The sequence below is a fragment of the Phascolarctos cinereus genome, unplaced genomic scaffold (genome assembly GCF_003287225.1).
Source record: "Phascolarctos cinereus isolate Bilbo 61053 unplaced genomic scaffold, phaCin_HiC Scaffold_2;HRSCAF=192, whole genome shotgun sequence".
Lineage (NCBI taxonomy): Eukaryota > Metazoa > Chordata > Mammalia > Diprotodontia > Phascolarctidae > Phascolarctos > Phascolarctos cinereus.
This window is the reverse complement of record NW_027555625.1, coordinates 312,885,565-312,907,870: the sequence shown is the minus strand read 5'-3', so window position 1 is coordinate 312,907,870 and position 22,306 is coordinate 312,885,565.

The following is a 22,306-nucleotide window of genomic DNA, read 5'->3' as shown; positions in this document are numbered from 1 at the left end:
TGTTCCTAGAATCAACTCCCAGAGGAAAGAGATGACTGATTTTCCAGCAGTTTGGAGGGTATTATGGGATAGAGCAGTGAGGACTGAACCATAGGATGTCAGAGCTGGAAGAGATCTTAGAACATAGAACACAGAAAATAGCTGGAACAGGTCTTAGAATATAGCCTATCAGAACCAGAAGGAATATATAGCAAGTTGGAATTAGAAGGAGAGCCCTAGAACACAAAACATGAAAGATCAGTGCTGGATGGGACTCCTCTAACAATTTCCAAACTCCCCTCTCCTCATCCCCCATTCTCTAGAGGAGGAGGGTAAGGTTCAGAGGAGATTCAGGCAGTCAGCATCAAGGATCTTTGACAGGAGGTGGCAATGACCTACCCACAGCGTCTTGGCCTTAGGTAATGCCTTAATCCTAGAGGAATTTACATACACTACCAGACAAGGACTCCAGGCAGGACTCAAGGAGAGCATTTTGACATTGGTTGCTGTCCAAAAAAGGAACTGCCTTAAAGAGTTGGAGTAAGCTCTCCAACCCTGGACGTCTTCAAGCAATAGTTTGATAGTCACTTGTTGGGGATGTTGTGGAAAGATTCTAGGATGGGTTGGTCTAGATGGCCTCCAAGGTGTCCTCCAACTTAGTCTTGGATTCTGTGATTTTACATCAGGCACAGGGAAATAAAGCAGGTAACCAGGTGATGGGAGAAGATAGGAACTTGGTCAGAGGCAACAAGAAAAGAGCCAAGTCACTGGAACAAGACCCAAGCTTGGAGGGAGGACTGAGTCTCTCAATTATCCCTCCAAAGAGTCTTTTGAGTTGCAAATGCCCATGCTTCAGGGACAGGGACCTAATTTCACAGTTTCATGATCATTCATTCACTGTACTAGGAAACTCACTCTGTGTCTGGCCACACAAAGCATGACCTAGACTGACACCCACACATCAACACTCTGGATGGAGCCCTGGCTTCTAAGAATCTTTTCATTTGGAGCAAGCAACTGGGGTTGGGGCAGGGAGTGGCAGGGACAGATTAGTGAATATAGGGGAGAAAGCAATGTAGTGAAGAGATAAGATGGCAGTCTAAGAGGAAGAAATTGTACTTGAGACACCCCCAAAGTTTCTACTCCACTGAAAATTCAGCCACCTATACTTCTACTGTCAGGGGTAGTTAAAGAAAGAGACCTCAGGAAGGTGCTGTCCTTCCCTGTCTTGGGTCAAATACCTGTCTGCCCCACCTTAGTTACAGCTCTGCCTTTGAACACCTCCACCCACTCACAACCACATAGGACCACTCACACACATATGGATACCACACCAACAGAGGAGACTGAGGGCATATGGGAAAGAAGGGAAGTATAGCAGGAGGAACACTGGTCTTGGAACCAGAAGACCTGCTTCTATCATTGCATTTGCCTGATGGATCATCTCATTAAGTGCTGAACAGGTGCCTTACATGACTATTAACCTTTTTCACTATATAGCACTCCTTCACTTAGGAGTTAGGATTTAGGAGCATTGACTGGCTTAGGAGAGCTGAATTAAGAATTAAGAAATTCAGGGCATGGACCAATTTAATAGCATCTTCCCTTTTTGTTGCTTTTTCCACCCCTACCTTTAAGAATGTACAACGAAGTGCTTCACAGGCCTCAGCCCATGGCTATGAAAGCAGGTCCTCATCTCTTTGTGGTGAATAATAAGTTTACAGGGTTAAGTGTGAAATGAGCCAGACTGTCTCCTCTTCCCTTTTTCCTTCCTTTGCCTGCTCAACCAAGAGGCAAAAGACAAGCCCCTGCCCTCAAGGAGCTTACAACCTAATGGGCAAGACAACATGAAAACAAATATAAACAAAGCAAGCTATATACAGAATAAATCAGAAATAATTAATAGACTGAAAGCACTGTAGTTAAGAAGGGTGAACACTGCCACAAAAGTTACTATATTGTGCATATCCTTTGTTCCAGCAATACCACTACTAGGTCTATGCCCCAAAAGGATCAAAGTAAAAAGGAAAAGACCTATATATACAAAAATATCTATAGCATCTCTTTTTATGGTGGCCAAAAGCTGGAAAGTAAGGTAGTGCCCATCAACCAGGAATGGCTAAACAAGTTATGGTATACAAATGTGATAGAAAACTATTTTGTGCTGTAAGAAATATGACATGGATATAAAGTCAGCAGAACAAGGAGAACAATTTATACAATAAAAACATTGTAAAAACAAACACCTTTTAAAAAACTTAAGAATTCTGATTGATGCAAATTAATCCAGAGGACTCATAATGAAACATATTCCCCACTTCTTGAGAGACAAGTGACAGATTCAGGATGTATATAGAATAAGACGAATGTGTTTTAGACTTGGCCAGTGCAGGAATCTGCTTTTCTTGACCATGTATATTTATTATTAGAGCTTTGTTTCTTTTTTCCACAATGGGTATGGAAGAAGGAAGGGAAAATAGATTTTTGTTAATTGAAAAAATAAATTTAATTTAAAAAATAAAATAAAATCTACTTGTCTCTCCTCCCTAGAACCAGTCCTGAAAGAGTCTGGAGCCACACATGTTCTCTCTCAAAGTAGGAATGGACAATGTCTCCCCTCTCCAAAGCTCTTGCACCAATTTCTAACCTCATGGAGGCACATGTGAGTTATTATTCATTCTCTCTACCAATTAGGAGAGTCTTATGCAAAATATTCCAGTCCTAGCAAAAAACTTGGGAGAGAAAAAGAGGGGGACAGAGAGAGAAAGAGAGGGAGAGAGAGAGAAATGTATATATTTGTATATACACATACATGCACATACAAATGTATAAATGTGTATGTATATATGCATACATATGTACATTTGTACACATATGCATGTGTATACATCTGTATATATGTGTCCATATCTATGTTTCCATGTACATTTTTATCTATATCTATACCGATCTACGGAAAAAAGTGAGGAGCCGTTTTCTTGCCATTATCCCACAACTTAGTTCTACGTTGTACTTCGTGGCTGCTGAATCCCAAGCTGGTGTAGTACTTGGGCATCTCCAAAATCAGAGAAGAGCACCTGTCACACAGGGGAGTACTGAGAGAACCAGCAGCCATACACTTAGCTTCACCATCCATAGCTTATTTGTTTCTGATTTCGAATAAACTTCCATATATTTGGCGCCAGCTAAGTAAGTTTTGTGTGTGTCCTGACTCTTATTTCTGTTGTATGGCTGCTGGCTGACCACAAAAACTCTTATTTAGAGAGAAGTACCTCCTAAATGGTAGGTCCAGTGGAGAGGAGAATCAGATTCCCTCTCCTGCTCCAATTATGCCCCTGGGAACCCTCAAACAAAATCAGCCCCTGATTAGCTGAATAGCCTTAGGCTCAGTAGTTCACTTCACCTCTATGAGACTCAGGAGAATGAAAGGTGTTTCAAAAAAAAGACTTACAAATGCAATTTTGTTGTTCAATAATTTCAGTCGTATTGGACTCTTCATGAACCCATTTGGGATTTTCTTAGCAAAGATATTGGAGCAATTTGCCATTTCCTTCTCCACCTCATTTTACAGACCAGGAAACTGAGGCAAACAGGGTTAGTGACTTGCCCAGGGTCACACAGCTAGCATCTGAGGCCAGATTTGAACTCAGGAAAATGAGTCTTCCTGACTCCAGCCCTGGAACTCTATCTATTAGCCTTGTTTAGACTTAAGTGTTCATGATTCAGATTAAACCTAAAAGTTTGTTTGTACATACACTTTTTTTTCTGGAGAGCTCAATTGTTAAACATTACTAGCATATCCCTGTGTTTCTATATAAATATTGCCTGAGCTAAACAGGAGTACAGGAGAAGGTTCAGGGAGAGAAGTCATCACCAGACTGGAGGCTAACAATAATAACTGGTATTGATAGGTTTGCAAATCCATCCAGGTTTTATATCCATTATCTCATTTGAGATTCATAGTACCCCATATATGTGTGTACACACACATACAGATACATACAGGCACATGCATGCATACACATACAGACATGCATGCATGCATACATGGGGGTGGTATATGTGTATGTCACCAGGCACTGGGAACACAAAGATCGATATATAAAGATATATGTATAATTGTACTGCGTGGAATAAACATAAAAATAATAAATTCAAAATAGTTAAGTACAAGGTAGTTTAAATGGAAAGGCACTTGCAAATGAAAGGATCAGGAAAGGTGATGCTTGAGCTGTGTCTTGAAAGAAGAGGGCTCTATGAGGCAGAGGTAGGAAGAGAAAAGGGAAGGGGAAAGGTATTTGTTAAGGACCTACTAAGTGTCAGGCACAGTGCTCAGTGCTTTTACAGATATTATCTCATTTGAGTTTCATCAGCCTAGGAAGTATGTTCTATTATAATCCCCAATATACAGCTGAAAAAACTGAGGAAGACAGAGGTCACACAGCTAGTAAGTATCTGAGGTCAGATTTGAACTCAGGTTTCCCTGACTCCAGACCCAGCACTCTACCCTTTACCCTACCTAACCTTGAGGATAAGTACATTCCAGGTGTGTGAAACAACCAATACGAAGACATAGAGGTGGAAGATGGAGTGTCTAATGTGTGGAAGAGAGAGAAGGACATTTCGGAAAATTCAATAAGCTGCTCAAGTTGACATGAAGGATTTTGCCAACCTAATCCTTTCCTAATGAGTTACTCATGAGGAGTAACTGCTCATCACAGAATTAGTTGCTCAGTGATAGACACGCACGACATGCCATCCTGATGCACAGCTGCCTTAAGTTCAGATCTAACACTATCACTCCCGTACTCAGTCAACTCCAGTAGCTTCCTATTGCCTCTCAAATAAAACATCACCTGCTGGTTAGCAATTAAAGCTCCCACCAATTTGGCTCCAATTTATCTTTCTAGCCTAAATGTACATGCCTCCCATTCCTGCCTTCTAGTATCCAGCCACACTGGCCTTCTCCCCACGGCTCACACGTGGCGCTCTTGTTTCTGCTTCCCTGCCCTACCCCTGGCCATGCCTGGAATGACTTCCCTCACCTCTGCCTCATAGACTCCTTCATGTCCCTCAAACACCAAATTCTGGGGGAAGCTTTTGCTGATTCCCTTCCAATTGTCAGTGTGTCCCCAAAGCCTTAAAGTTTTAAGAACTTCAAACTACACCCAGATTTTTGGGACACCCTCTATTTAACTACTTTGTATTATTTCTTTGTTTGTGTTTTAGTATCCATAATAAGTGGATGTTTTCTCCCCTGACAGAAGATAAGCTCCTTAAGAATAAGGATCTTTTCTTTCTTTCCTTCCTTCCTTTCTCTCTCTTTTCTTCCTCTCTTCTCTCTTTTTCCTTCCTTTCTTCTGTCCTTCCTTCCTTTTCCCTTTCTTTCCTTCCTTCTTTCCTTTCTTCCCTTCTCTTTCTTTTCTTTCTTTCCTTCCTTCTTTCCTTATAATGACAGCCCTCACCTAGAAGCCCTTCACTATAGATGGTCCCCATCTTTGCCTTTCTTTCCTTCCTTCATCTCTTTCCTTCTTTCTCTATTTCTCTTCTCTTCTTCCTTCCTTCTTTCTTTCCTTACAATGATAGTCCTCACCCAGGAGCGCTTCACTACATATGGGGCCCATCCTTACCTTTCCTTCCTTCCTTCCCTTTTTTTTTTTGCTTTGTACCACTAGTGCCTAATGTAATGCCTGGCATATAGTAGGCACTTAATAAATGCTATTTAACTTACTGTGGGAATGAATCACACAATAACAATTCCCATCTTTACAGCATCTTAAAGTTTACAAATAGACTTCTTTGTAATAGTCCTGTATCATAGGCAGTATAAAAATGATTCACCCCATTCTACGGAGACAGAAGCTGAGGTTGAAAATTGAAATGATTCATTCAAGGTTAAAAAGCTAGTAAATTTCAGAGCTGGAGCTGTAACCCAGGTCCCCTGACTCCAAGTCTTCACACCTCCAAAGGATAAGTGGGTCCCTTATAAGGAGGTTTAATTAATACCATCCTCATAGCATAATGGTCCCAGTGCCTTGGGTGGGACTAAGCCTGAAAGTGACCCCTGCTGTGGGAGTTTGGGGGCAGGGAGCAAGGCTGGTCATCACACCTCAGCCTCATTTCTTCCAGGAAGGATGATGGAGATTTAGGAAGATTTCTTGTCAAAGAACTGATGCATGGCAAAGTAAGCAACCATGGAAATGATTCTTATCTCCACAAGGACACTGGGAGGAACCCTAGATTAGAGGCCACACCATGCCAGAAGTTCCTCTATATTCTATAGTTCTGAATCCTTAATCGATGCTCAATACATAGCTGTTATGAGTGTAGTAGAAATAGTATTTGGCCAAGAGCCTGAGGACATGGTTTAAAATCAAGCTCTGTTGCTTATTACCTGTGAAATCTTGAGCAATTTGCTTTATTCCTCTGGTCCCCAGTTCCCTCATAGTGAAATAGGGTTAGAGGGTTGTTTTAGAGTAGCCTAGGTGACCTCTGATGCTCCTTCCAGCCCTGAGATTCTGTAATTTGGATGTAAGGGTTGGGGTTTGTATCCCACCCCCAATTAATGTAAACACAATAGGCTCAGGCTTTTCAATTAAATGAATCAGTCAATCAAGGTATAGAATAGATGTGATCAAGTCTTTAACCAATTTGGGGGGAATGAAATATTTGGGTCCTTGAATGAAAATAGATGCCATCACCCAGGAAATATATTTTGTGCCTGCATGAAAGAATCAGACTCACCTCTGGGCTTTTGTATAATTCAATAAAGCTAGTACTGAGGTTGAAGTTCAGCAGCAAAACGGTTAAGCTTCAGGTGCTTCCAAGTTCAAGAGCATCAGGAGGAGGTAGACCTTTGGGTCCGTATCAGAGGCCAGCAAGAGTAAGGGTGTGGAGACAGAGACCAGAAGGAATGCTGTGGTGACATCTTTGTGAACTTGAAGCAGTCAGAAGATCAGAAGTTCTCATCGCATCAACAGAGTGTCCAATGGAGCCAACAGCAGTGCTTCGAGCACCGGGCTTGATGGCCACATTGGAAGTGGAAAGTTACACCAAGGACAAACTGGAGACATTGAGGGAAAGCATGCATCAGTATTTTACCAAGCCTTGGAGCCCAGCAGAGAGTTACACCTCAGGGGAATTCTATGAGGACTATAGGAAAAGAGAGAAGAAATCAGGAGATAAGAGAGACATGGATCTCACATGTGTGCCTCAACACCATTGTACTCTAAGTTTGAACCCACTCTTCCTATGGACCTGTGTGCACTTGTTGGAGAATGAGCTCCAGACTTCTGAGAGGGCATTTTGGTAACTGTTTTTGGTAACTGTTCTTATAGCACATTAGCAAATACCCCTCTCTACAGCTAGTTAAGTCTGGCTGATAATCTGTGTAGACTGCATAAGGGAGCACATAAGCAACACTGCTAGGACCCCGAACCCCTCAGAGTTACCCCAAAACCCTGAAGGGAGAAGTAGAGTTGCCCTCTAGGGGACCCAACCTGCCAGAGTTGACCCAGTGTGAATTGGAAGAGTGAGTCCAGAGAGGGTGCTACATTGAGCATTTAGGAACTCAGGAAAGGAAGAGCTCTCTGAGGGTGGTCATAAAGGCCTTGTGGAGTATGAAAGATTTAGGGTAGGTTTTGATAAGATAAAGGAAGGAAAGGAGGGTGCTCTCAAGGCAGGGGAGGAGGGGGAAATGACATGAATACTAGTATAAAGATAAGTGCCTGTGTGCAAGAATAGAAAAAAGACAATCCTGACTGGAAAGGGGTTAGTGAAGAGTGCCAACAGGAGAATCTAGAGACAAAATATATTGGAGTGCAGGAGGGCAGGGGGTAGGGACTGTCCAGCTACTTGTCCTAAGTGCTAAGAAAAATGTTTGACCCCTAGCCTCCAATGAGATAGACAGAGCTTTGTAACAAGTTCTGGGAATCCTGGTCCGAGGGTATGGAAGAAGGAAGGAAGGGCCCCTTGAGCCAGGAAAAGGGGAGGACAATCCTTCGAAATCCACTTATTCTGGGCATTTTGAGTATGCGTGGGGTGCCCTCTTGTGTTAGTTCTAGGTACTAACAGGCACTGTAGGATCATCGGATTTTAGAGTTGTCTGGAGGACCTTGGGCACTATTCTAAACCAACATTTTACAACGGAGGCCCAAAAAAGGAAAGTGACTTGCCACCATCTCCTTCAGATAACAAAATATTGGGAAAATTTCTAGAAGGCGTATCCTTGACCCTAACTTTTCTCTTACTTCCTCTCTCTAGAACCTCATCATTGTTCAGCTCACTCATCATCTCCCTTTTCTGGTCCTTTCAATAAATGACACCTGCATTCTCAGGATCTCCAGGCTCTAACCACTAGGTCACCTATTAAACCTCCTCTGTCTTCAGCTCCCATGTCCCAGTAACCTCCACAAGGCTGGCATTTGGACTTAGAATCATTGTTTTCAAATTGATGTTCTAGTATTTACTACCCACGTGACTTTGGGAAAGGCCTTTAATTTCTACGAGCCTCAATTTCTCCCTCTATAAAATGAGGTGGTCATCTCTAAGGTCCTTTCCAGTTCTAAGTCCAACGATCAGGTCTTTTTTTTTTATTACTTCTCATCTGGATTGTTGCATCAACTTCCTTTCTTCAATCTCTTTCATTCCATCTATTCTGAACCCACTGATGGAGTCAATCTTCCTTATGCGTAGATCTGACCACCTCTTTCCCTTGCTCAAACACCTTCAATGGTTCCCTTATACCCAGAAGATAAAGGCTAAATTCTTTGGCTTGGGAATCAAAATCTTCCACAACCTAGAAGGTCTTCCTCTACCTAAATGTGTGTCTCATGACCTCCAGTGCCCCAAGATGTATGTTCTACCAAAATCAAGCTGATTTCCTTAAAACATGCTAGACCTATTTCCTTCTTTGAGTCTTCCCCATATATTTTTACCTTTTTCTTTAATGTTCCCTTTCCAAATTTTACCTGTGCTTTAAAACTCACCTCGGCTTATGTGCTCCATGAAGTATTTCCTGACTGCTCTGGCTCACAGGGCTCTCTCCCTTTTGTGAGCTTCCATAAAGGTACTTACTTTCTGCCTCACACTATTTAACACACATGAGTATACTTTCTTGCATTAGTCTCTAATTGTTGCATATATTCATGATTGAATTGAAAATATAATACATAGATGGGCCTTTTACTAAAAAAGTTAGGAAGATGTAGGTTCAACTCCCGATAATACCATTTTCATTCATTCATTCATTCATTAAGTACCTGCTATATGCAAGATACTATGTGTTACTTGAGTATACAAAAGACTTTAAAATGATAGTGTCTGTCCTTGAGGTACTTCCATTCTACTAAGGGAAGGTAAAATGAAGGGTATATGACATGTGTACAGATAAGTATGATGCAAAGAGGGGAATGAGAAGGCCAAAGTAAGATCCAGACAAATTGCTCTAGAAATATTTGAGGAGAAAGAGAACACTTTTAGTTGGGGGGGGGGAAATCAGTGAAGGCAACACAGAGGATATGGCACCTGAGTTAGACCTTGAAGGAAGAAGATGTTAACATGTGGAGATAAGGAGTAAGTCCATTCTGGGCATGGGAGATAGCCTTCACAAAAAGCCCAGAGGCAATCAAAATGAGGTAACAACTGTCAATCCTGAGCATCTTGAATGCAGGATTTATAAAGGAGAGCAATGTAGGGTAAGGCTGGCAATTAATGTGGAGAGTAATGTGGATGGTCTTAAATGCTTGGGTAGAGAGCCTCTAAAGGGAACATGGAGTCACTGAAGGATTTGGAGCAAAGACAAGTGACTAGTCCAACCTGTGCCTTGGGAAGATTATTTTGGCAGCTAAGTGAAGGAGAGACTGAAGAGGGGGAAAGGCTGGTGGAATGGAGAACAATTCAGAGACTATTACAATAATCTAGGAAAGATGATAAACTAGGCCTTCAGGGCCCAGAGACAGGGAGAAAGGGTAAGTCATTCTTCCCTGTCCTTGGGCCTGAGGGAAACCCAAGACCAGCAGAGTCAAGGGCAGAAAAGGAGATGAACATCCTTCTCCCTGGACCCAAACAAAGCTGGGTGGACTGGAAGAAGAAACACCTCTCTCCTTTTCCTGGGACTAAGTTTGAGGCCAGCTGAGCCCTGATGGGGAGAGGGCCCTGACCCCCAAGCAAGTCTGAGGCTGGCAGAATCTCCCTCCTCCTCTCCTTAGGACATGCAGGTCCCCAGTCAGGGAGAAGAGAGAAATCTTCCTCCCCACCCCACCCCCAGGGCCCTTATTAAGTTGTAGCCTTGCAAAGCCAGGAGCCAGAGGTGAAAAAGTTTCCCCTCCCTCAGCCTGAAGGAATCAGAGGCCAGGCTGACCTGGGGCAGGGAGAGGAAAGAACTCCCTCTCCCCTCTTCCCTGGCTGGAAAGAGTCTGAGGACAGCAGGGCCTAGAGCAGAGAATAGTAGCAGTCCACAGACTCACAAATTTGGAAGGCACCTTTACCTCCATCTGGTACAATGACTAATACCTAACAATACCTGACTAAGAATACCCAACTCTTGGTCATCTACTTTTCCCTTAAAGTCCTACAGTAAGAGATCTGTCATTAACAGTTCATGAGACTGTGGTTAATGCAGTGACTGATGGTGACTTTAGAATACAGTTGTGAGAAATGCTTCCTGTCTCTTGGCAGAGAGATAACGGATTAGATGTGCAGAACGAGGCATATAGTTTCAGATGTGGCCAATATGTTGTTCTGTTTTGCTTGACAAATGTTTGGAGGTGGAAAAGAGTGGGGATGGGGTAGAGTGATAGTAATGAGTTGCAGGAAAAAAAAAAAGGAAAGAAAAGAAAAAGAAAGTAAAAATCATCCATAATTTTTTGTAATTCATAGAAGAAAATAAAAAGTTCAGAAAGGGAAATGGAACAAAATAGAAAAGCATTTATTAAGCACTTACTACATGTGAAGGGCACATGAACAGGGCAATTTTGTGACTACCTTGTTAAATTTAATATACACTTACCTGTACATAACAGAAGTTTATATATGACTATTTTTCATTTTGCCTATTGAAATGTTTGTTTTTGTTAATAATTGTCAGATTTGTGATAAAAAAAAAGGAAATTTATTTGTTAAAAAAGAAAGACTTCAGAATTCTGATCAATACAGTAACAAATGTGACTTCAAAGGACTGATAGTGAAGCAGGCCTCACTCCTCCTGGCAGAGGTGGTGGACAATGGGTATAGAATGTTAAGCATGCATCTTCAGATGTGACCAGGAGTAGATTTGTTTTGTTTGACTCTAATTGTTACAAAGATAAGTCTCTGGGTGGGGAGTGTCACTGAAAGAGTCATTTAAAACTGACAGTGATTTTTAAAAGAACACCAATAAAGCATTTTAAAAGATATATGTGTGTATATACACATGTGTGTATATACATACACACGTGTATCTTTTAAAATGCTTTATTGGTGTTCATATATGTACACACACACACACATATATTTCATAAGGAAAATGCATGATTGGATGGATCCTTCTAGATTAGAGACCTAATACATGAGTAGAGAGAAAGGACAGTTGTGGGTAACATGCAGGCAATCTGATATAATAAAAAGAATACCAAATTTGGAGGCAGAGAACCTGGGTTCAAATCTCAGCTCTGTTATTCAGCACTAGCCCTGCTTCTGGCCCAGTCCCCACAGCTGTCATCCCAAGAAGCAACCTTTGCAGAAATGTGACTTGGCAACTGCTTGTGCATGTGCAGGGGCAGAAGTCCTGGCTTTCTCAGCAGCTACAACTGTGGAAAACCCAGAAAACAAAGTTCTTGCCACGCAAGTTCTTGGCATTGTCAAAAGATTCAACATCAGAATGACCATATTTAACAAAAACAAACATTTCAATAGACAAAATGAAAAATAGTCATATATAAACTTCTGTTATGTACAGGTAAGTGTATATTAAATTTAACAAGGTAGTCACAAAATTGCCCTGTTCATGTGCCCTTCACATGTAGTAAGTGCTTAATAAATGCTTTTCTATTTTGTTCCATTTCCCTTTCTGAACTTTTTATTTTCTTCTATGAATTAAAAAAAAATTATCCGTGGAAATGACATTACAAACAAGACATCACCATCTGCTTTGCTGCTATACCACGGGCCTTTCTGATTACTCGTGGCTGAGATCTCTAGATGTGTTATCTCCCCCATTAGAATGTGAGCTCTGAGAACAGGGACTGTCTCTGCTTTTCTGTTTATAACCCTGAAGATGGAGAAGTGATAGGAAGCAGTGTGCTGAGCTCCTATCTATAAACTCCTCCAGATAGGTCTAGAAAATACATCAGATCGAATCCTGATGGGGAAATCCAGAAAAAGTCACCATGAGTCTTTTCTCCAGCTCAGTTGGGCATAGAGATAGAGAAAGGTTTGCACACACTGGAGACAGTTTGGGCCAGGAGCAGAATACACAGAGCACTCCAGCACCTAGGGAGAGGCTGTGTGACAGATACAAATCAAGGCCTCCAGACTCATGCAGCACTGTGATGGAGACATTTGTGAATTGGCAGCTTTGTTACTCACTTTCCAGTTCTAGGGCACAGATCTATAGCAGGCTAAAAAGGAGTCCTCTGCAGAGAAGTAGTGTGCCCCAGCAGAGAAGCCCTAGACTGTGTACAGAGAAAGAAGGAAGCTCAGAAGCCAGCAGAAACAGCAGAAATAGCAATGTGGCTCAGAACCAGGGGAATCAGAGTCTCGCTTTCAGCATCCAGCCCAGCTGAAGAGGAATAACCGAGGCAGGAAGCTCAGACCAAAGAGGAGTCTACAATTCTGTGGCTATGAACCACAGAGTTTTCCGGCTGGTTGATAGCGGCTAAGTCTGTAGCAGTCTACTCATAACACAGTCCCAAAACCAGGTCTAGAACTTACAGAGCTCAGTCTGGGTGGATAAGTAAGTGGGGGTGGCAGAGAGCATTCAGACTTGCCCTGGATTAGATCACCTCAAGAGCACTGAAAGCTTGCTGGTCTCCTGCATATTCCTGAAATCCTGGAATAACACAACACTCAATACTTCAAGAAAGCAGAAACAGGACCAACTCAGACCTTCCCTCCAGAAGTTCCTCAGAGCCTATCAAATCCAAAGTCAGGACATGGGCTGGAGGAACGGGCAAGCAAAAACACATACACACACATACACACACACACACAAAACCCTCCAACGCAATGATGACAGGGATACTCAAAACACAAATATACAAGAAGAGAACGATTCCAAAAAAAAAAACAATAACAAAACTACAATTGATATTTCAGAAAAATACAGCTTGGGCACGAACTCAACTAGAATTAGAATTCCTAAAATAGATGAAAAAAGAATTTTTTTAAAAGTTGAAAAATGTTTTATAAATGGAATGAGAATGCTTGACTTATTGGAAAAGAAATGAAAGCGCTGAAATGAAGAATTAGAAAGGGAATTACTAGCTTGACATAGAGATACCAAAACTTGCCTAAGCAACAAACTCCTTGAAAATCTGAATGGACCTAAAGAAACTAAAGATTCTATGAGACAGCAAGAAATATTAAAACAAAGTCAAAAGATTGAAAAAATGGAAGAAAATGTAAGATATCTTAGAGCAAAAACAGCTGACCTGAAAAAATAGATTGAGGGGGAAAAAATTAAAGAAACATTGGACTACTGGAAAGCCAAGACCAAAAAAAGAACCTAAAAATCCTATTTGTAACCCTAGTGCTTAGCACAGTATAGCACATAATAAGCCCTTAATAAGTTTTTTTCATTTGTTCATATCTCTATACACACGTGTGTGTGTGTGTGTATCTGCATATGTATATGCAGATATATATATATTCATATATATAGGCATGTTCTGGTAAATGTTTAACTGTGTCTTTAAAAATTTATGCATGACACACTTTTAAATCTAATCTGCATTACTAACATTTCTTCCATCAATTTCTTAAGCGTAACAATCAACAGACAATAATTTAAGTCCTGATTTGTAAATGTTGCCATTTTCTGAGGTGTAAATGCTCATGCTGAAAATCTAATAATCAGCACTCACAAGCCAGTAAGAGCTGGATCCAGCACACTCCTATGTATATGTGCATATATTGCACTGTATATAGGTATGTGTAAGTATGTGAATGCTTATGTTTTTGTGTATTGTGTGTGTGTTTGCATGTAGGTAGCATGGGCATGGGCATGGCACTGACCTCCACTTTTTCTTTCCTACACTAGTAGGAGGCTCTCAGACAGAAGGGTTACACTGTTACAACTCACTCTTTGTGTCCTAGAGATAGTAACACTGATGTTGTATACCTATTCACTTTAGTTCCTGAATTCTCCATCAGTGAGTGTCCCATTTAACAAATCCGCAAAGATGGCCCTAGAATTAGAAACATGTCATTAATTACTTAATCAGAAATAGTTACTAAGCAGAAGGCAAAGCAAGAATTTTTATAATCTAACATTCTACCCATAAATTTGAGACGTGCTTTTCCACCAATGACCACAATGTCTGTGGTAGCAAGAGTGGGCACAAATTTACAGAACTGTAAAAATGAGGCATATCAGTAAGGAACCCATGTCCCCAAGGCAACTCATAACTGTGGGTCTTGATGTTTTTTGTCCCCTTCAAGAATGGTTTGAATAACAAATTATTTATTTTGGGGGAGGCAATCAGGGTTAAGTGAATCACTCAGGGTCACACAGCTAGTAAATGTCTGAGGTCACATTTGAACTCAGGTCTTCTTTGACTCCAGAACGTATGCTCTATCCACTACACCACCTCCTTCCTTTACATTTTTTTAATTAATCTTTTAATAGTCTTGACCTTTCATTTTTTTAAATGAATTTTGCTATTATTTTTTCTAACTCAGTAAAATTATTTTTTGGTAATTTAATTGGGATGTCACTGAATATATAAACTAGTTTAGGTAAAATTGTCATTTTTATTATATTGGCCCTGACTACCTATGAATGATTAATATTTCTCCAATTATTTAAATCTAATTTTGTCTGAAAAGATTTTTCATAATTTTGTTCACATAGTTCCTGGGTTTGTTTTGGCAGGTATACTCCCAGGTATTTTATATTGTCTAGAGTTATTTTAAATGAGATATCTCTTAATCTTTTTTCTTGCAGGGTTTTGTTTGTGATATATAAGAATGCTGATAATTATATGGATTTACTTTATATCCTTCTACTTTGCCAAAGTCATTATTAAAACTAACTTTTTAGTTGTCTTTGGGATTTTTCAAGTATATCATTATATCATCTGCAAAAAGAGACAGTTTTATCACCTCATTTCCTATTCTGATTCTATTTCTTTTTCCTTTCTTATTGTTATTGCTAGGATTTCCAATACAATATTAAATAATATTGATGACAGCGGGCATCCTCGTTTCATACCTGATCTTAGTGGGAAGGCTTCCAGCTTATCCCCATTACAAATAATGCTTGCTGATGGTTTTAGGTAAATGCTTTTTTATCAATTTAAGGAAAAATCCATTTATACCTCTTCTTTCAAATGTTTTTTAATAGAAATGAATGTTATACTTCCTCAAAAGCTTTTTCCAAATCTATTGATATAATCATATGTTTTTTTGTTATTTTTATTATTGATATAAACAATTATATTAATAGTTTTCTCTATGTTAAATATCCCTGCATTTCTGGCATAATAATAATCCTGCTTCATCATAATATATTCTCTTTGTAATATATTGTTGTAATCTTTTACCTGGTATTTTATTTAGGATTTTTGCATCCATATTCATTAATGAAATTGGTCTATAATTTTCTTTCTATGTTTTTACTCTTCCTGGTTTAGGTATCAGTATCACTTGTTTCATAAAAGGAATTTGGTAGGATTCCTTCTTATCCTATTATTCCAAATAATTTATTTAATATTAGAATTAGTTGGTCTTTAAATGTTTGATAGAATTCACTTGTAAACCCATCTGGTCCTGGTGCCTTTTTCTTAGGAAGCTCATTTATTTAAGGTCTGTTCAATTTCTTTTTCTAAAATAGGTCTATTTAGATATCCTATTTCCTCTTTTGCTAATCTAGGTAGTTTATATTTTTGTAAATATTCTCACATTTTACTTAAATTGTTAAATTTATGGGCTTATAATTGGGCAAAATAACTCCTTAGAATTGCTTTAATTTCACCCTTATTAGTGGTAAGTTCACCCTTTTCATTTTTAATGCTAATGATTCGGTTTTCTTTTTTAAAATCATATTAACCTATTGTTTATCTGTTTTATTGGGTTTTTTTCCCACAAAACTAACTCCTGGTTTTATTTGTTACTTCAACAGTTTCCTTACACTCAATTTTGTTAATCTCACCTTTAATTTTTTAGGATGTCCAGTTTAGTGCTTAATTAGGGATTTTTAATTTGTTCTTTTTCTAGTTTTTTTTAAAGTGCATATCCAATTCATTGGTCTGGTCTTTCTCTATTTTATTGATGTAAGCATTTAGCGATATAAATTTTCCTCTGATTACTGCTTTTGCTGAATCCCATAGGTCTTGATATGCTGTCTCATTATTGCCATTCTTTTTAATGAAATTATTGATTGTTTCTATGATTTGTTCTTTAACCCACTCTTTCTTTAAGATTAGGTTATTTAGTCTCCAATTTGTCTTTATGTTTCCATGGTTTCTTATTAAATATAATTTTATTGCATTATGATCTGAAGAGGAAGCTTTTAATATTTCTGCTTTTCTGCTTTTAACTATGAAATTTTTATGCCCTAATAGATGGTCAATCTTTGTAAAGGTATTGTGAACCACTGGGAAAAAAAAGTTATATTCTTTTCTATTTCCATTAAATTCTCTCCAAATATCTATCATATATACCTTATCTTACATTCTATTCACTTCCTTGATTTCTTTCTTATTTATTTTGTGGTTAAAAGATTAAAGTCCCTCACTATTATATTACTATTATCTATTTCTGCCTGTAATTCATTTAGCTTTTCTCTTAAAATTTTGGATGCCATAGTACTTGGTACATATAGCTTTAGTATTGCTATTGCTTCATTGTCTATGGTACCTTTTATCAAAATGTAGTTACTCCATTTATCTCTTTTAATTAAATCTACTTTAGCTTTAACTTTGAGATGATTGCTACCCCTGCATTTTTTTTTGCATCAGCTGAAGTATAATAAATTCTATTCCAATCCTCTATTTTAACTGTGTGTATCTCCCATTTTTCAATGTGTTTCTTGTAAGCAACATATTGTTGGATTCTGATTTTTAATCCATTCTGTTACCCATATATCTGTTGTATAGGTGAGTTCATCCCATTCACATTCAAAGTTATAATTACTATTTGTGTATTTCCCTCCATCTTATTTTCCTTACTACTGTCCTTCACAGCCTTATCCCTCCTCACACATCTAATTTACTTCTAACCACTATCTCCCTAATTTACATCCTTTCAAACAACCCCTTCCTTATCCTCTTCCCTTACCTTCCTATTCCTTACTCTACCCACGCCTCTAAGAGTCCCTCCCTTATCCTCTCCTCCCCACCTTCCCAAATCTTAATCTAAGTAACCTTCTAAAAGCACCTCCCTTTTCCTGTCCTATTGTCCTCCTATTTCTGTGTAAGTTTAGAAGACTTTTATACCCCTTTAGATGTATGTATTTTTCTATCTTTAACTCAGATCCAATGAGAGTATGGTTCCAGCACCAACAGCCCTCCATCCCCATCTGCTTCCTCTATAAGAGTTCCTCCTTTTGTGCCCCATTTGTATGAGACAATTGCTCCTTTTTACCTTTTCCTACCCAATTTTGTGTTTTTGAAATCACTCCATCATGCTCAGCTCAGCCCCAACTTTTCTTTCAAACTGCCCAAGTAATGGTAACAGTCTTAAGAATACTGATAACATTTTCATATGTAAGAAGTAGTTTGACCTTAATGAGTCCCTTGTAATTGGTTTTTAGTGTTTTCTTTATATTTCTTCTGGACCTCATATTGAATTTTCCATTGAATTCTGGTCTTTTGGTCACAAATACCTGAAACGTCTTTCAGTTCATTAAATATCCTTTTTTTTTCTCTTTCATTCAGGATTATACTCAACTTTGCTGGCTAAATTATTCTTGGATGCAACTCCAGCTCTTTTTCTCTTCAAAATATAATGTTCTAAGACCTATGATCTTTTAGTGTAGAAGTCTTACGAAATCCTGATTGTAGCTCCACAGTATTTAAATTCTTTTTTTTCTTATTGCTTGCCATATTTGCTTCTTAACCTGGAAGTTTTGAAACTTGGCTATAATATTTCTTCTTGTATCTCTTTCAGGTGGTGAACAGTGGATTTTTTCTATTTCTACTTTACCCTCTTATTCTAGAACTTCAGGGCAACTTCCTTAATAATTTCTTGTAATATTGTATCAAGATTCTTTTTTTGATCATAACTTTCAGGTAGTCCAACAATTCTTACACTGTCTCTCCTTGATCTGTCCTCCAAATCAGTTGTTTTTCTAATGATATATTTCATATTCTCTTCTATTTTTTTCATTCTTTTGGTTTTGTTTTATTATTTCTTGGTGTCTTGTAATTTCATTCATTTCCCCTTGCCCAATTCTAGCTTTCAAGGAGTTATTTTCTTCCTTAAGATTTTGGATCTCCTTTTCCAATTGGTTGGCTTTCTTTTCATAATTCTTAAAAAATTTTCTTGGATTGCTTTTTTTTCCCCAAAATTTTTCCTTGATCTCTCTTATTGGATTTTTGAAGTTCTTTTAAAGTTCTTCTAAGAACTCTTTTGGGGCTTGTGATCATTTGATGTTGCTCTTTGGGGCAGGAGGGCTTTTTTGCCTCTCTATCTTCCTCTGAATTTAAACCCATATCTTCTTTTACACCATAGCAGCTATCTGTGGTTGGGTTCTTTCTCCTTTGCTTACTCATTTTAATTCTGTTTCATTTTATTTTTAGCATCTTGTTATTGGAATCAGATTTTAATCTCCAGTTGGGTAATGGTGCCCCAGGCCTCAGATCCTTCTTACTGTTATTTTCTGAATTCTGGCTGGGAGCCCAACCTCAGGCACTTCTCTCCTTCCCTAAGCCATGGCTAGGGCCTCCAACTACGCTGGCTGCAACATGCTATTGCTCCTTGAGTTACTGCACTCTTCCTCAATAGCTCCTCCTTGCTAGCTCCTCCTCACCCACAGGCAACCCATAGGATCATGTCTGGTCAGCAACACTAGGCCTGACATCTGGAGACAGTGGACAATGCTTCCATCTTCCCCTACTCAGTTAAAGGACCCCCACACTGTTCATTAGATGAAAGATAGGTGAAAATTTCTGAGGTCTTGAAGTGAAAGGCTGCCTCCAGGACATGTTGTTTGTTGATTCAGTGAAGTCAGCCTGAAGGTGTTTCCTCAGCCACTGCAGGTCATATCTTTCCTGAGGTTCTCTCAAGTTGTCTTAGAAGGACAACTGCTTTACCCATTTCTCTTTCTTCCTTTCTTCCCTCCTTCCTTCTTTCTTTCTTTCTTTTTCTTTCTTTCTTTTTCTTTTCTTTTCTTTCTTTCTTTCTTTCTTTTTTTCTTTCTTTCTTTTTTCTCTCTCCCTTCCTTTTCTTCCTTCCTTCCTTCCTTCCTTCCTTCCTTCCTTCTTTTTTTGCTTTTTGGTGAGGCAATCGGGGTTAAGTGACTTGCCCAGGGTCACACAGCTAGTAAGTGTCAAGTGTCTGAGGTCGGATTTGAACTCAGGTCCTCCTGACTTTACCCCTTTATTTTTGCCACTCTACATTCATTTTGAGGTGATTTTCTGTTTGTTTGTGGAAAAAATTTAGAGAGCCTAGAATTTTCTGACCTACTCCTCCATCTTCTTGGAATCCCTCTGTAAAATAGAAATTGAAAGAATCTACTGATTACCTCCTGAACTAGATCCAAAATGAAAACTCCTAGGAATATTATAACCAAATTCCAGAACTCTTAGGTCAAGGAGAAAATATTGCAAGCAATCACAAAAAAAACAATTCAAATGTCTTGGAGCCACAGTCGGGGTAATAAATAAATATTTAATGAAATAGAGGACTTTCAAGCATTCCTGATGAAAAGACCAGAGATGGATAGAAAATTTGACTTTCAAATACAATACTCAAGAGAAGCATAAAAAGGTAAACACGAAAGAGAAATCATAAGAGATTCAATAAGGCCAAACTGTTTACATTCCCATATGGGAAGATGATACTTGTAACTCCTAAGAACTTTATTACTACTAGGGCAGTTAGAAGGAGTTATACACAGTGTCACAATAAAGAGAAACTAAGACACAGAGTTGTGAGCATGATCAATTTATTAGGTAGGCTAGCTTTGCCAATAAAAAGGATCCAAGGCAGTAGCCATGGATATTCATGGCAGAACATAGAGTGTTTTTGTAGTCTTAAAAGAGGAACTAATTAAAATATATATCCATGAGATTAATACATAATTCATATTAATACATAGTCATAGGAGTTACAGGAATAGGGAAGTAGATTAATTTGTAATAATAAGCTACTCCATATGTTGGGGGAATAGCAATCTCGAGGGGCAGCAAGGTGGTGCAGTGGATAGAGCACCGGCCCTGGATTCAGGAGGACCTGAGTTCAACACTTGACACTAGCTGCGTGACCCTGGGCAAGTCACTTAACCCCATTGCCTAACCCCCCCCCAAAAAAAGAACAATAAATACCCTTTTTTTCCTATTGGTTAGAGTATTACAATGACTATGACAAGTGGGATGCTTGACATCATAGAAGTCTGTGGCATACATGGAGTCTGGTTAGCACCAGTCAAAAAGATGAACATATCATCAGCTTATTTCTATAGGAACTCAGCTTTGTAGGAGGTCAGCTTTGTAGGAACTCAGCTCTGCAGAAACAGGGAAGTTACCTACAGCCAATGCCCTATTTCCTATCTTGATTTATAAAGAGCACTGCAAAAATAATTGATTAAAAGAAGTAAGTAATTGATTACAATTTCACGACACAGAGAAGCCATGGGTGTGCCCTGACTATGATGGGATGATTTGAAAAGAATAAAATTAAGGGGTGAGAAAGAGGGATGCACTAGAGAAAGTGGAAGGAAAAGGTAGATTATGGTAAATAAACTCACATAAAAGAAACATGAAATAAGTAGCTTTTACAGCAGAGGGGAAGAGAGGGGTGACAGGCAATGCTTGTATCTTGCTCTCCCAGAAACTGGATCAAAGAGGGAATAACATACACACTCAGTTGGGTACAGAAATCTATCTTGCCCTACAGAGAATTAGAAGGGGAGGGTGACAAGAAAAGGAAGGAGAGGAACTGATAGAAGGGAGTATGGATTGGGGGAGCAGTGGTCAGAAGCAAAATAGACTTTTAAGGAGGGACAGGGTAAAAGGAGAGAGAGAAGGATAAATGGGGGGAAATAAGATGGAAGGAAATACACAGTCAGTCATCATAACTGAATGTGAATCAGATGAACTCACCTATAAAACAAAAGCAGATAGCAGAGTGGATTAAAAACTAGAATCCTACAATATGCTATTTATAAGAAATATACTTGAAGTAGAGAGACATACAACACAAAATTAAAGGACTGGAGCAGAATTTGTATGTGTTTATGGTTCAGCTGAAGTAAAAAAAAGCAGAAGTAGCAATGATGATCTCAGACAAAGCAAAAAAAAAAGAATCTTAATTATTCATGGGTAGGCTGAGCCAATATAATAAAATGTACAATTCTACTTAATTTACTTATTCAATGCCATACCAATCAAATTACCAAAAAACTATCTTATAGACCTAGACAAAATAATAACAAAATTCATCTGGAAGAACAAAAGGTAAAGAATATCAAGGGAATCAATGAAAAAAACGTGAAGGAAGGTGGCCTAGTAGTACCAGATCTCAAACTGTATTACAATGCAATAATTATCAAAACAATCTGGTGAAGGCTAAGAAATAGAATAGTAGATCAGTGGAATAGATTAGGTACACAATACACAGTAATAAATGGCCATAGTAATCTAATATTTGATAAATGAAAAGACCCAAGCTTTTGGGACAAAAACTCATTATTTGACAAAAATTGCTGGGAAAACTAGAAAACAGTTTGGCAGAAACTAGGTATAAACCAGTATTTTACACTATATATCATGATAAGATCAAAATGAGTACATGATTTAGATATAGAAGGTGATATCATAAGAAAATTAGGGGAGCATGGAAAATTTTTATCTGTTAGATCTATGGATGGATAAGGAAAAAATTTATGCCCAAACAAGAAATAGAGAGCATTACAGGATATAAAATACAAAATAAAATATATAATTTTGATTATATTAAATTAAAAAGA